Consider the following 16,987-nt stretch of genomic DNA (forward strand, 5'->3'; position numbering starts at 1 on the left):
ATTTCTTAAAAATTACCAGAGTATCTTGATAATTATTAAATATGTATCTCATGCTACCTGTGAAAGGCGCGGGTAGCTAAAATGACACATTTATCTGTTCTGAAAGTACAGATTTTATCCCTAACAACTACATCTTAAATCCTAAACCCTTGTATATATATCACTCCTGATTTTATCATTAAATTAATTAATTAATTAATATTTTTATTTTATGCTCCTTTCAAAATAATGGCACAAGAAAAATTGAAATTTAATATTGTTTTAAAATATAAAACTCTTTTAATCTAATAAAAAATAGAAATAAAAAATAATTGTTTTAGTTTTTATCATGAATTGTATCTATTCTATTATTTGTCAATAAAAACAAAAAATTAATTACAATTTAAAAATTAATAACCTTATAAATTATGGAAATATCTAAAACTAACAACTTAAAAAAATATATTTAAAAATTTAAAAACTAACAACCTAAGCAAATAACTTAAAATTTAAAAAATAACAATCAAAGCAAAAACAATTTAAGCAAATAACTTAAAATTCAAAAGATAACCACCTAAGCAAATAACTTATAATTTATAAATAAAATTTTAAAAATTTTTAATAACAACACCTAAGTAAATAATTTCCAAACTTAATGTATTAGTGTCTCATCAACAAAAAATTCTCCATTTTTTTCGAACTACTAAATTAGTTCAATTTTTTAGAAACGACAGGAAAAAAATTAAGTATGGAAAAATATATATTAATTTTTTTAAAATAGTATAAATAACCTCACGTTTTAAAAAAATAAGTAATTTTATTCAATTTAATCTAATATTTTGTAGCTAGCAAATTTGCTTATAAATTATGTAAATAAAAAAGATATTTTTAAAGACATTTGCTTACTTAAGAATTAAAAAAATATTTTAAATTAAAAAGTTTAAACAAAGTCTTTTAATTAGCAATTAGAAATTAGAATTAGATTTTTTTAAATAATTACACATTAAAATTAATAATTAACTTAATTATATCAACAATATTTCATATTAGAAATATAAAACTTTATGATATCAAATACTAAATTAGAAATTAACAAAATATCAACGGTATGAATTGAAAATAAAAAAATCACAAGTAATAACCAAATAACATTAACTTATATTAAAAAATTTCTAAATTCCAAACATAAAAATAAAAAAAAACAACTTAAGAATAAATAATATTTTCACCAAAACAAATATATATTTGGCATTATTCTATTAGATAGACTTAAAAAAAATAATTCTAAAATATGCCTATTCAAATTCTCAATTTTTATTCTCAATCTTTATCATTTTACAAGTTGAAGTATCTCTTTCCGTCCCCGAATCTTCGGACTCCGAGAATAATCACTTGGTTGGTGTAATAGCATTTCTCAACACTTCAGATCCACCATTGTCTGCAATCTCATTGGAGAATTCAAGTAATAATTCTGTAAGACATCATTTTTACATTTTATTTTAACTCAATAATATTTTTTAAATAAAATTAGACTTCAACTTTATAAAAACAAACAAAATTTTTTTTTTAAAAGAGATAACTACAACTTAAACACTTGAAGATTTTTGTAAAAACATAAGTAAATCTCTTTAAATTTTACAAAAATATAAGTAGAATTTAAAATTTAATTTTATTATATCAAATAAAATTAAAAAATTAGCTCCATGTTAATAATTAACAATCTTTTGAAATGTCATAGTTACTTAATTGTTTCACAATGATGTGTTGATATCAAATTTTATTTTATTTTATTTTAAATTTTAAAAATTTAAAATATTAATTAATTAATTATTCTTTTGAAAAAAAATAGATATTAGAATTACAATTTAGTATGGTTGCAAAAAATATATTATATTTAAATTTTATTAACTTAACAACATTTAATTTAAGCATAATTTAAATTTAAAAAATAAATTTAAATTTGACTTGAATATAAAAAAAATATAAAGTAACTACAATAATTATGTGAACTTATTTATTGCTATTAGTTATTAAATGAATTTAATTTTTTGAAAATAATAATTTATTAGTTTTTTTAAATAAAAGAGTAATACAAGTTCAGTGAGTAATACATGAGACATCTTTTCAGAATTAAAGCAATTAAGAAAAAGCTAAACTAGTCCTAGGATTCTAACTAATAAATGATCATGCAACAAACAAAGTAAAATAGCACAAAACTGGAACGTAACATAGAAAAAGAGGGGAGGAATAAAAAAATGAAAGGAACTCAACCACCTTAGTTATCCTAGCGGTCGTTTTATTCTTCAGGTTGTGCTCCTCAGTGAAGATGATTCGCCTCCCTTTTGGTGCCATAGGAATAAACAGAAAACCCTTAAGCGAAGCGTCAACACCAAACTTAAAGGTTTGCTTGTCCTCAAGCAAAGAAGAGCTGAAAATAGAAAGAGACAAATATTATGATGAAAGAAAAAGAAAAGGATAAAAGAACAAGAGGGAATTAGGATTGGGAGAGGGAGAAAGAAAATTAAAAACTGGACGGCGAACTAGTGTAATTGTGCGATGTAGGCGACGCGTACTCGTACGGCACGCGTAAGCGTGGATCGCGAATTTCCTTGATGACGCATTAGCGTCAGGCACGCGTCCGCGTGCCATGCCATGGGCTTTGTGCGATTCGCGCAAAGCTAGCCGCGCGCACGCACAACTCTCTGTTCGCGTGGCTTGGGCACCAATTTTCATACGACGCGTGCGCGTGGATTACCATTTGTGCAGATGACGCGTACGCGTCAGAGACGCGTACACGTGGACAAGTTTTGTGCTTCTATCACACTTCCATCCCCAAGCCAGCATAACTCTCTGCCCAAACACTCTTTTACGTCGATTTTTCATGTCACGCGTACGCGTCGCTGACGCGTTCGCGTGAATGGTGAAAATCACAAACCACGCGTACGCGTAGGTTTGTTTGTGCTAGAGCATCATTCTTGCGCCACTCCCGTGCAACCCTTTGTTCAAATTTATTTTTCACGCACACCCATCTGACGCGTACGCGTCGGGTGCTCTTCTTCTTCCCTTTTTTTTGATTTGTTATCCGGTTCCTGTTATAAAATAGCTGCATGATCAAAAAATTAGTAAGAACTCAATAAAAATCAAATAAGTAAGAAAACTACTACGAAAAATAACTAAGAATGAAAAAGAACGATCATACCACGGTGGGTTGTCTCCTACCAAGCACTTTTAGTTAAAGTCCTTAAGTTGGACATGTGGTGAGCTCCTTGTCATGGTGGCTTGTGCTTGTACTGATCCAGGAATATCTACCAATGTTTGTAATTCCAATGGCAACCGGGATCCCAAACTAGTCGCATAACGCCTTCGAGCAAGTTGAAGCAAGTGACAAGACCCCAAGAGTGTTTATTGTGGGAATGAATTCCAGGGTCCCAAACCTTGCTTTTACACCCGTCTTCTTGTGGATCACCATTGTTCCCACCGGGTGGCAAGTAATCTGAATTCTCACAGAGATATCCAAACAACCTTCTAGACCCATTCAATTGAGCTCTACACTAATCTTTGCACTTCAATTTGGAGCATGCAACCATATTGAACCTTTCTTGACAACTCTTGCCACTAACCATCTTCCTCTTACTCTTAATGCCACAAAGAGCTCTAAGTTGACCATCCGTCTCCAGTAGCCCATATTCAAGTGGGAAAGTAAAGGTTAAAGATAGGAATTTTACCCACTTAAATGGTGTATTGGATGGTGATGGCTTTGGAAAAGGTCTTGCAAGCTCCACTCCCTTGTGCTCTTCTTTGAATTCTTCTACCTCTTTGCAAGCTTCCTCAATTTCAACCTCTTCCTCTTGGTAGCTTTCTTTTAATTCAATCTCTTCTTTATTGCTTACCAAGGGCATGGGAGGTTGTGCATCTTCCTCTTCTTTCATATGTGAGGGTGAAAAGTTCTCTAATTCACTGGAGTATAAACTCTTTTGATTGGTTTCCTCACTTTCTTCCATAGGATCTTGCATTGTATCTCTTGGAAAGGAATTTGCTTGTTCTCCTTCCTGGTTCTTGATCATTGTCTGCACATAATTCTCTATATTTTTGACACTCGTCTTTATATCATGTAGGAATTCTTTCATGAGGAGCTCAAGATTTGATGGTATTTGAGATGAATAAGGAGATGGTGGCTCTTGATATGCATAAGAAGGAGATGATGGTTCTTGATAAGTGTAAAAAAGAGGATGGTTCTTGGTATGAATAGGGATATGGTGGCTCTTTATATGGGTAGAAGGATGATGGTTCTTGATATGGATAGAGAGGTGGTGGTTCTTGGTATGAATATGGAGGTGGTGGCTCTTGATAGTTGGAATATGGAGTATTGAAGTTCCTTTAGTTTTGACTTTGCCAACCAAAATTTGGATAGTTCCTCCATCCACCATAATATGAATCACTACTCGGGTGTGAGTAGTAACCCATGTGATCTCTCTCCATTATTTTTCCTTAGTACAAAACACCAAAAAGAATTAAACACACCATGCGGTAAACAGGAAAGCAAAGAAGACAGAATAAATTTTTTTTAAAGGAATAAAATAAAAAAATGATAAAAAAATTCGAAAATAAATGAAAAGAAGTGAACTATAAATTTAAAAATTAAACAAAGAAGGATACTAGGATTTTTTTAAAAAAAATATTTTTTTTATTTATTTAATTTTTTTTAGAAAAAAATTACTACGGGGACACCAAACTTAATTTCAAAATTAAGAAAAAAAAATTTTAAATAAAATAAATTAAAATATTTTTTTTGAAAATTTAAGGAAATAAGTTGAATGAAATTAAAGTAAAAATACCTAATCTAAAAAATCAAACAACCAGTAGTTGTCAATCACAGTCAATCCCTGGTAACGGCGCCAAAAACTTGATGCGGTATTTTATAACCCACAAACTAACCGGCAAGTGCACCGGGTCGTACCAAGTAATACCTTACGTGAGTAAGGGTCGATCCCACGAGAATTGATGGATCAAGCAACAATGATTGATTGATTGGCTTAGTTAGACAAACAGAAAAGAGTGTTTTGGTATTTAAAGAGCATTAAACAGTAAATTAAGAATTTCAGAAAGCAAGCAGCAATGAGTTGGGAATAAAATATGGAGGAAATAGTTAAGGTTTCATAGTTATCTATTTTTCTGGATTAACTTTTCTTATTAACTAATTTAATTATGCAGGATTTAATTCATGACAAACTATATGTGACTAGGCCCTAATTCCTTAGACCTTCCTAGTCTCCTCTAAAACTCATTAACTGCCAATTTCTTGGTCAATTTCCAATTAGAAGGTGATGATCAAATTCTAGTTTATATGCCACAAGAATCCTAATTATCCAAAAATAAAGGGATTATATGTCACGTATCCCGTTAAATACAAACAATTAGAAATTCAGAATAATATGTTTTCAAGTTGTTGTTCAAGTAAAGAGCTTTTCCAAGTTTTACAAGAACTCAATTAGAACATGGGTCATACTTCTGTTCCACCCAAATTCATAAAATAAAGAACAAAAACAATTATTGAAATATAAATCAACACATGAATTAAATTAGAAAGAGCAAAGAATCAATCCATACAAATAGACATAGCTCCTAAAGTGTTGATTTCCAGACCTAATTCTCTCGTCAATAAAGTGTTATAGAGCAAATATTATAGATATTCAAGCTTCCTAAGAGTAGAGGTTGGTAATAACTCATCATGGGGTTGGAGGAGTATTATCGAGGGCAGAAAGGTACTCGAAAAAGGTATAGTATGGGAAGTAGGAAGGGGATTTAACATTAGAATCCGAGAAGACTCATGGGTGAAGGATTATGTTTTAATTACTACTATTACTACCATTGCAATGACTGCTAATCTAGAATGGGTTTCACAATTATAGCATTCAAACAGAACATGGAACCAGAATTTAATTCAGTCTAATTTCAATCCAGAAATAGCTACAGCAATAATCAACACTCCAATTCATGAAACAGAGGATAGAGTTACCTGGATGCTGGAGAAAGGGGGTGGCTTCACTGTTGCTTCAGGATACAAAATAGTCTTTAACTTCTACCACCCACCAACTGAATACCTGCAAGAACAATGCAAAAGAAAGGACTTATGGAAGAGCATATGGTGCATTGTATAAATAATAAAAGTTGAGATGCCAATTTCAAAATATTTGTATATACCAGTTTTTGGGCTTTATGGACTAAACTATTTGTTTGTTTTTTTTCTTTTTTTTTTTTTAATGCAGGCCTTGGAATTTTATAACTCCCCTTAATGCAGACCATTATTTTGGTGGCCTTTTTTGATGTCCCTTCTTCTTCTCATGAAGAGAAAGTGCCAAGCTACAGTATTGAATAACAGCAATAATAATACTAATGCTAATAGCAGGTAATATAGTTTTGAGTACTTTTAATTACTATTAAAAATGTAATTACAAATTCTTATTTCACATAATTAAAATCCAATGATTACGAATTGTATTAAAAATTGAATAAAAGTACAACAACTGATAAAATAGTTAAATGCTAATATAATTAAGTTATTAATATTTATAAAATGATTATTTGAAAAAATAAAATTAAAAAAATTTAAATCAAAAAAATTTATTGTAGAAGATTAGTCGGTAACAATGTAATAGCTGGATTTGTTTTCAGTAAAATTGTTGTAGGAGTGTGATTATATTTATGTGCTGAAACTATTTTGAACATGTAATAGCTGGGTAGCACTTTCAATTTTCTGAAATTTTAATATTTTTTGAAAATGGGAATTTTTTTTGGACTGATGTTTTCATTTACTTAAAATAATAAATTTACTATGACTCTATTATTTTTTTGGACAAACTATGACTCTATTATTTATTCAGTAAAAACATATTGGGCTAGTTTTTATGAGGTCCATTCGGTCCACTAATGTTTGTAAAACAAAAAAGGGGTACTTTATATAAAAAAAATTATTTAGGATCTTTGTATAAATATTATTTTTAATAAAAAAAATAAAACAAAAACCAAAACAACCTAAAAACCGTGTCAGACGGTACCAGCCTCATGGGGAGGCTCATTCTGCCAGCCCCAGGCTAGAACTCACCATAGTTATTATATTATAGCCTTATAGGAAGCTTATTGTTCGTTTTACTTGGTTGGAAGAAAATGTTCGTTTTCCTCTCAGATTTAATTTTAAAAATATGAATGATCTAGATTTAAGGAAGTGGGTTATGGTTGACCGCAACCAAAAGAGGTACATGGTGCGTAAGCAACTGTTTCACTCTTTGGTCAGTTTATAATAATAGTTGAACATTTCATTAGAAGCTACAAGAGTTGGACGTTTTGTAAAGTTGGTTGAAAGGTTAGCCAGAGTGATATGTCACTGGGCTTTGTAGTTGTGAATATTCACGCTATAAATGAGAATATAAATTATTTTTGATGACCTGAGGTTACCATTATTAAAAAAATATATTTTTATGAATATAAAATTAATTTTATTCATTCAAACATAAATTTTTTAATATTTTAAATTACATGAATAAAAATTATAATTTATTGGTACTTGAATCATAAATTATAATCTAAACAGCTCTTGTAATTGTTTTACAATCCATACCGAAATAAATTTAAAACTCAATCTTTTATAAAATTTCGGTTAACAATTGATATTTTCAGCATCAGAACAATAATCCATTCGTATAAGTTATAAGTAACATTCCAATAATTCAATGCTTTGAACTATTCAAATCTTGGGGTTTATTTTCTAAAGTAAAGAAAAAAGACAGGCAAAATTTCTTCTGTGTGAGACTTAATATTTCGAACACTCAATAATTTATGTAGGCATATTGTTTCTATTCAAGTTTGTTTACTTGTGCAAAATGACAAAGTTATTAAGGCTACCTTCATGACAAAGTTGTTAAGGCTACTTTCATGGCAAGGTTGTTGAGGTTACATTTTTTTTCCACTATTGAATAAATGTGGACCACATCTGTTTTGTCCTTCTTCAAACAAACTTCTCTAACCTTATCAGACAGCTCTTGCCACTCATCAGAAAAAGTTGTGGACATAGTATTTAGTAATGGGAGATTCTATGAAATATCATTCAAAGTGTGATTAGTGATTACATTATTATTCTGTATGTGCTTAATGATCCTGATTGCATCCATTATTGGTTCCTGGTGGGGGCCAAAAATTCAGTTATTAATAATTTTATTAAACTATTTTATACTAATACTGTATTAAAATTAATTTCTAGTTTGATATGTTAAAAATAAGAGAAAAACTCTGCGTACAAGCCATTAGGGCTTGTAAGTATTACAAGTCAATTAAACTCTAACCCCCCAAAATTCGCTGCAAGTGCTACATCCCTTACACGCGCTACATCCCTTCTTCTTCTCCTTCTTTTTCGATCGTTCTTTTCTCCTCCTTTCTCACTGGTTTGTTCTTCGTCGTTGACGTTAGTTCCTCCACATACTGTTACGGCAAGTTTTCATTGCACCTTCTTCTTCTTCTTGCTGCACGTTCTTCTTCCTCTTTCTCTTCTTCTTCTTCTTCTTCTTTTGTTTCTTGCCTTCTCTTTCTCCTTCTTCATTTCTGTTTTCTTTTTTCGTTATTCTCGATTTCTATTGTTTTTTGACATCAAGCTCTGAAATCGTTTTTGAAGAAGAAGAAGTAGCAAAAGATGAGGAGGAGAAAGAGAAAGAGTTCTGAATTATGCATGATTTTGGGTGTATTTCTTAAATCCTTTGAGTGTATTTTCTGTAATCTTTTGGGTGTATTTCTATAATCGTTTGGGTGAATTCCTGTAACCGTTTGGGTGTATTTCTGTAATCTCTTGGGTGTATTTCTGTAATGCTTGCTATTTTTTCTGAAATGAAAAATACACCCATAGATATCAGTAAGATACACCCATAGATATGAGTAAGATACACCCATAGATATCAGTCAGATATCACTCAAATACACCCAAATGATTACAGAAATATACCCAAAGGATTACAGAAAATACACCCAAACGGTTACAAGAATTCACCCAAACGATTATAGGAATACACCCAAAGGGTTACAGAAAATACACCCAAATGATTTAAGAAAATACACCCAAAATTCGTTGAAGTACATCTTATGCATAATTCAGAACTCTTTCTCTTTCTCCTCCTCATCTTCTGCTGCTTCTTCTTCTTCAAAAATGATTTTACCATGAAAAATAAAAAAAAACGAGAAAACAGAAAGAAAAGACGTAAATGAAGAAGAAGAAGAAGAGGAAAACGAGGAAGAAGAACGTGCAGAAACGAAAGAAAAGGAGAAGAAGAAGAGTAAGAGGAAGAAGAACGTGCAGCAAGAAGAAGAAGAATTTCAGAAATCATGAAAATCGATAAAAAAAAAACGAAGAAGAAGAAGAAGACGAAGAGGAAGAGAAGAAGAAGAAGAAGAAGACGAAGAGGAAGAGAAGAAGAAGAAGAAGACGAAGAGGAACCGTTTGAGTGGGGCGCGTGTAGTTACGCTCCATTCGAAATGAGTTAATGCGCGTGTTAATGAAGTTTGGGCTGATAACTTGTAAAACTTGTACGGCCTTTTTACTTGTATGTGTAGCAGACCCCTAAAAATAATATTTTGTTTTGTTGCTATGGAAAAAAAAAAAAAAGAAAATACATTTTTTTTAAAAAATTATCAACTATATAATTTGCTTCTATTCTTTATAACATTGCAACTTTAGTAGTCGTTTGCATGGATTCATAAATCTTTTCTGTTTTGTTCTACAAACTGTTGTTGCATTATTATTTTGATTATTGACAATGAACGAAAACTTTTTCTTTTTTTATAATGCTTAGCATTTTTTTTATTAGACTTGATCTGATGTTAAAAGATATACCTTAATTGTAGCTGATATCTCTAAAATATTTATTCATTAATATGAATGAACAAGTTAATTAAAAAATTAAAATATTTTTAGAATATTTTTAAATAAAAAATTTGATAGTTCCAGTAAAAAGATAGATGGAAGCAAAAACGGCATGGCCTAACACTTAATGCTAATAGAAGAATGTGACTTTTTTTTTCAATCAAGTTGGGTTGGTCTAGTGGTTAGTTTACTAGTTCATTTAAGTAAGTGTTGGGGGTTCAAATTCCGTCATACAGCAACTCATTGACCAGTAACAATTATTGTACATATTAATGTTAGAAAATTATTTTTTTGGATTAAAATTAATTAATTTTTTAAAATTATATTATTTTAATTTTTAGATACTAAATTATAAATTTTAATTCTATTTCTTAAATTATAAATACTAAATATTAAAAAAATTAAAATGAATTAGGATTGACTAATTAAAAATTAATTTTTTATACTTTTTCTATTTTAATAAATAATAAAAAATACAAATTTAATTTTAAAAAATTAATAAAAGAAAACGCCGATAATATATAAATTGTTAGAATAATATTTTTCTGCAATCAAATAATTTTAAATTCAAATTTTTAAAATTTTGTTAGAGCAACAACTTTTTCAACTAATGAAAAGAATTAAGAGGGTTAAATATTATGTTTAAAAAATATATATTATACATTTATATTTCTTTTAAATAATAAATAACAGGCCATTAAGATTAAGTAGGTCATTGTTTTAACAAATATTTTTAGGTATCAAAATTAAAGCGATAAATATTGATGCATAAGTCTATCTTTTCATTGTTTCCAAGTTCTAACACTACTCTCCTTCGTAAATCTCTTATTCTTGCTTCTGACATGGAAAGATTGAAGCCATATATGGTGTTCTTATTTTTGAAAAAAATTTTCATATTTTTTATATGTTAAGATAATATTTTTTTATTGATTACTTAAACTATTATTTTATATAAATGATGCATTTTTATTTTTGAACTATTAATTTATATGATGAAAAAAATTTTTAAAAAATATTTATTGAGTTATTATATTTTATATAATATATATTTTTTATGTATTCTTACTAAAAATATTACAATAATAAATTTATTATTGTTAAAAAAATAATTTAAATAACAAAACACAAATTAATTAATGTAACAAAATAAAAAAATAGTTATGGTACGAATTTTTATTATTATTTAAATAACTTTTTTAACAGGATCGTATTATGATTGAGGATCGAAATATCTTTTTTTGAATAAAGATAACTTTATTTTTCGTAAAAATAGATAAGAACTGAATTAGGTATTTACTCTTTAAACGGTTTATAAGTATTGATGATTCACATGAGAAAATTATTCCGTATCACATTCAGTTTATGAGCATTGATGATTCAATGTATTAAAAAGACAAAAGAAAGATACTAATAGTAGTTATACTAACTTTGGATTCAAAAAGCAATTTTTCTTTTTTTTTTTCTTTCTCTCTTCCATGCAAAGGAAGAGAAAAATCCTTTTTTGAAAAAAACAAAAAAAACCTTTTTTGTTTTTTTGAAAAAACCAAAACCGAAGATTGAACTATTGAAGTATATATAGGGTTGTTTATTAAATCTCCATCATTTATATTTTTTAAATTAAATATAAATAGTTTAAAAAAATAAAATAACATATTCCACTCAAGTGCACATCAGAATATGTGATAAGTTTCCAAAAGTATTAACTCCTCTTTAAGATTAAAAAAAAAGTTATTTCAACTCCAAAATATTGATAAGCTTCCAAAAATATTAATTACTCTTTAACAAAAAAAAAAAAACAGTCACTTTTACTCAGAAAATTTTTATTCAATTGGCTCATTTATTAAATGGGAATCTTTTCCCCATCTAACTAGCTTTTTCAGTCACTTCAAAAGTTTTCATTCAATTGACTCATTTATAAAATGTGATTGGCTTTTTGAAATAGGATGGACTATATTTTTAATAAGTAAATAATTTAAAAAATTTAATATAAAAAAATATGAAGAAAACAGTAATTTTATTCGTGTTTAAGTCTAACTCAATTTTCTATTACTTTAATTATGTTCAAGTTTTTTTTATTCAAAGGAGAGATATAGAGTTTATTTTTTAATAATTTCTTATTGATCTTTTTTAATAATAATTTATGATTGATTAATAGTTTATATATTTATTGAAAACATCACTAGCGGTAAATCAAAATTAACTATTAAATTAATTATTTATATAAAATATATATTAAAAATAAATAAAATTATATATATTTATACACAAAAATATTATAACTAATTTTAGTATATATAATATTTTAAATTAATTAATTTTTGTTAAAATTGTTTTTTAATTTTCACTTATAAAAAATTTAAGATTTAAAGTTTAACATTTAAATTTAATATCTATAATAATAACTACATTGGAGATAAATTGTGATGGTGTTGAGATGAAGAAAAAAAAAAGAGATAAAAATAAAGATTCTGAATATAAGAATAAAAAGTATTAACTACTCTTTGACATGAAAAATAGAAAACATTATTTTCAACTTCAAAAGTATTTATTAAATTTGTTCCTTTATAGCATGGGAATATTTTTCCAATCTAATTGGCTTTATTGAAATAACAATGGACTATGTTCCCAATAAATAAATAGTTTAAAAAACTTAATATAAAAAAAATCTGAAAAAAATGGTATCTAATGAGTTAAAAGAAATAAATTTAATTTAAAATTTAAATAGATATAATTTAATTAATAACTTAATTTAATTTGATAAAAATAAATTTATTCATATTATTATACTTATATAATTAATTATGTTTATTCGGTTAAAAAAAAGTAACTATTTAAAACCGTTAATTATAAATTAAAAAATTAATATACTCGTATTATTTTTAATACGACTAAGTTTACAATACTTCCTAATAGTTTGGTGAATCACCAATCTATAAAGTCTTTAATTATTTAATGAATCAATATTCTATATATTTTTATTTTTAAATTAATTTTTTGCAGTTAAAATTTTTATTATTTTTTTATATTTATTTTACCTCATAACTTTCTTTCTCAAATCTTACTTCTAACCAAATCCATCATCACCGTTTACCATCGTCATCAACGTCTTGTTCAACGTTGCATCTCCTTCATCTTTTTTATCATCGCGTCGCGGTCTCGGAGCCACTAATTTGCCTCACTGTTTAGTGTCTCGCAGGCGACACCGCAACTGTACTTGCGTCGTAGCTATCTTCTCGGCACCTTCAGCATCCTCCATTCTCGTGCTGCCGTGCTTCTATACTGCTCTTCTGCTTCTACTTTCCTGTCGTCGTTTCATTTGTCTGAGCCATGTTCCCTTCTTTTGGTTGCTCTGTTTAGTCTAACTTATATCTATTCTTGTATTTTGGATATATTTTTGTTCCTATTCTTCAAATTTTTGTTTCAAATAGAATGCTTTTAGGATATTTTAGAATTTTTACCTCCTATTTTAATTTTTTCTATTCTTCTATTATTCTGGATATGTTTCTAAACTGTTCTTCAATTTTTGCTCTTATTTTAATTGTTTTGGTCTTCTATTTTTGTTCCTATTTTAGTGTTTTAAATTAAAATTCAAAATTTTACTTTCTAACTCATTTAAGTAATCTAATCCTAAAAGAACATCTTAATATTTAAACTTAATACTAAATAATATATTTGGTTCTATTAATTAAATTCAAATTCACATTTCTGTGTTGTTTTTTTTAGTTATTAAAAAAAATTCAAATTCAAATTTTCATTTTTTAATTTAATAAGACAACTTTAATTATTTAAAGAGTATTTTTATCATTTGAAATTATATGAAAAATGCAATTTAAATTTTAACATTATAAAATTATTAAATGATATCAATCCAAATTAGAATTAGGTTTTTAAATAAAAGAAAAAAGAAAAAAATTTGCAACGAAAAAAAATATGAATAAAGAAAAGGGTGAATGATAATTAAAATGAGATTAGGGTTAGACAAAGGTTATATAATTTGTTGTTGGATTGCTTGTTCGAGCTTATAAGTCGGACGTTAATTTTTATAAGGGTGTTTTTGTCTTTATAAAATTATCTATAAGAGTATTTGATAAATTAAAATTTAAAATTATGCTTTCTAATTCATTTAAACAAATTTAATTCTAAAATAATTTTTATTATTTAAATTTTTAGGTTTTTTTATGCATTTAAACAACGTCAATAACAAAAAAATATTTTTGTCTTTTTATTAATATTTAAATAAATATTTTATAATTTTAAAATCAATCTTTAAAAAAGATAATTTTAACTTTTTAAATTTAAATATAATTTTTTAGTTTTACTCTTTTTAAATTTAAATTAAATTTCTAATTCAAATTAAATAACTTTAATCTTAAAACATATTTTGGTCTTTTAAAATTAATACCAAAAAATATGTTTGATTTTTCAATTTTTTAAACCTTTTATAATAATGTTATAATAGTTTTTTTTAAAAAATGTTATAATAATTTAATATGAGTAACATTAATCCAAAAATATAATGGGTTTTTAAAATGGACCAAATTGAAATAATAATCTTGATCCAAACAAATTTTAAATAAAGAGAACAAAAAATAAATACAAGTGTTAATTTTGTTTAACTTTTTAAAAAAATATAAATGTGAACTTGGTTTACATTAAGAGGTTATCTAGAACAAAAGTATAATATTGGGTTGAAAACCTATATGTCATATCTAAAATAAGGTTAATTGTAAAAAACGTAAATTAGGCCTATGGTCCAACAAGAAAAATGAATGGTCAATTTGAGGATTATATGGTATATAGTATAGTACGCTTCTAACAATTAAATATTTTTTCAAAGAATTCCGACCAATTTTTAGAAAAAATACTCTCTATGGCATAATAAACATTTAGTAGATATGTCATTTTGTTTTATTAGCAAAGATAGATAGTAAAATTATAAATTATTACTTGTAAAGTATTTAGAAGGAAAAAAAGCGCTAAAGATATAAGCCTTTAAAATACAAACTAATTAATGTAAAAAACGAAAAAAAAAAAATAGTTGTGGTATGAATGTTGGTGAAAATTATATATATATTATTTTACATTAATCAAGGATGAATAACAACAAACCTATATGTCATATCTAAAATAAGGTCAATTGTAAAAAACGTAAATTAGGCCTGTGACCCAATAAAAAAACAAATGGTCAATTTGAGGATGATATAATATATAATATAGTACCTTTCTAACAATTAAATATTTTCAAAAAATTTCAACCAATTTTTTTTTTAAAAAAATACTCTCTATGGCATAATAAATATTTAGTAGGTATGTCATTTTTGTTTTATTAGTAAAATTATAAATTATTACTTGTAAAGTATTTAGAAAAAAAAAGAAGCTAAAGATATAAACCTTTAAAACACAAACTAATTAATGTAAAAAAACAAAGAAAAAAAAATAATTGTGGTATGAATATTGGTGAAATATATATATTATTTTACATTAACGAAGGATGAATAACAATAAATCATTTTGGTAAAAATATTATTTAATAATTAATATTTTTTAGCTAACATCAACCATTTTTTTAAAATTATTTTAATTATTTTAAATTCTATACTCTAAATCATAAATTTTTATTCCAAAATCATAAAATTAATTAATATTAGCTAACTAAATATTTGAAATATAATCCGTTGGATCTATATATATATATATTATATTATATATATATATATATATATTGTACCATCAATAGCACGCTTATGTAGATATGCAAATTAATTATGCACACAAATGATTGCGAGAAATATTACTATTATTATATGTTATATATATAGTAATTAAAAAAAAGAATTTACTTTTCCATCTAGTGCTTACAGAATTATTATTCAAGCACCTCAAAACGTTTATTGCTATATATATATATATATATTTATTGTAAGTAATTAAATGTTATTGCTGATTAAAAATAGTTTTATTTATTTTTTTAATATTTAAATATGATAAATCTTAAAAACCCGTGGGTTCCCAATTTTGAAGGAATTCCTGCCAAGATGACGGATCCTGCTAGTTCGAGTAAGAGAGACGGATACAGACAAGGGGAGTCCGTGACGTCAATTTAGAAAACAAAGGGATCAAGGTGAAATACTTAGCCGGAAAAGAAAGGCCGATGGAAGATCATTCTTCAACTTTCCTTTGCTGAGGAAGCCATTCCTAATAGGAAGTTTCTAGCACATTTCCTCCCGAGCTCACATTAGTTCTGACAATAATAATGTATGGGTTGATACAAGGCAAGGAAAAAGTAAGGAAATGAAGCAAGCTTGTGTGTCCATAACTAAAAATAGGTGACCTAACGAACCTTTCCATTGAGTGACTTTAATATGGTTTACAGTTAAAGGAATCTGTATTATTTTTATTTTTAAATTTACTTGTCAAGTACCATTCATTGTTAATACTTAATAGTCTATCATGGGCATGGCTGCTAAAAATTAAAGAAACAGTCGATCAACTTAAAATTGGTTATTAATTGTGCCATATACTACGAGACAAAATTTAAACGGTTGATGAGCATTGATGATTTAATGTATTGAAAAGACAAAAGAAAGATACTAATAGTAGTACTACTCACCTTGAAAATTTTCTTATATATACTTCAATCCCGCGAAGGAGATAACACTCATAAACGACTTCCTTTGCATGGAAGAGAGGTGTTGCAAAAGCCTGAAAGAAAAATCGCTTTTTGAATCCAAGGTGAGTAGTACTACTATTAGAATCTTTCTTTTGCCTTTTCAATGCGATTTGTGATTGAATCATTAATGCTCATATCTTGTTTCATCAATTACGTTTCTGCTGTTTGTGTTAATGCTTCTGATGGATTTTTTTTGGAATTCATGTTTATGCAGCTCTTGATTTTGAATTTTTGATGCTCTTTTTGCATAATTTACGTCTGTTAATGTGAAATTGTGTAATTGTTTTGTAAATGTATGCTTGTTGTAGCTATAACCAGCTCATTCACAGTGATTTCAATGTGAATTTTGTTAATTGATTAATGACACCCACCACCTGTTTTGTTCTTGGTCTCAGCTGACTCGGTTATGTCTTTTTCTTATTTTATCTTTTGCGGAA

Source organism: Arachis stenosperma, chromosome 6 (assembly GCF_014773155.1).
Source record: "Arachis stenosperma cultivar V10309 chromosome 6, arast.V10309.gnm1.PFL2, whole genome shotgun sequence".
Taxonomy (NCBI): Eukaryota; Viridiplantae; Streptophyta; class Magnoliopsida; order Fabales; family Fabaceae; genus Arachis; species Arachis stenosperma.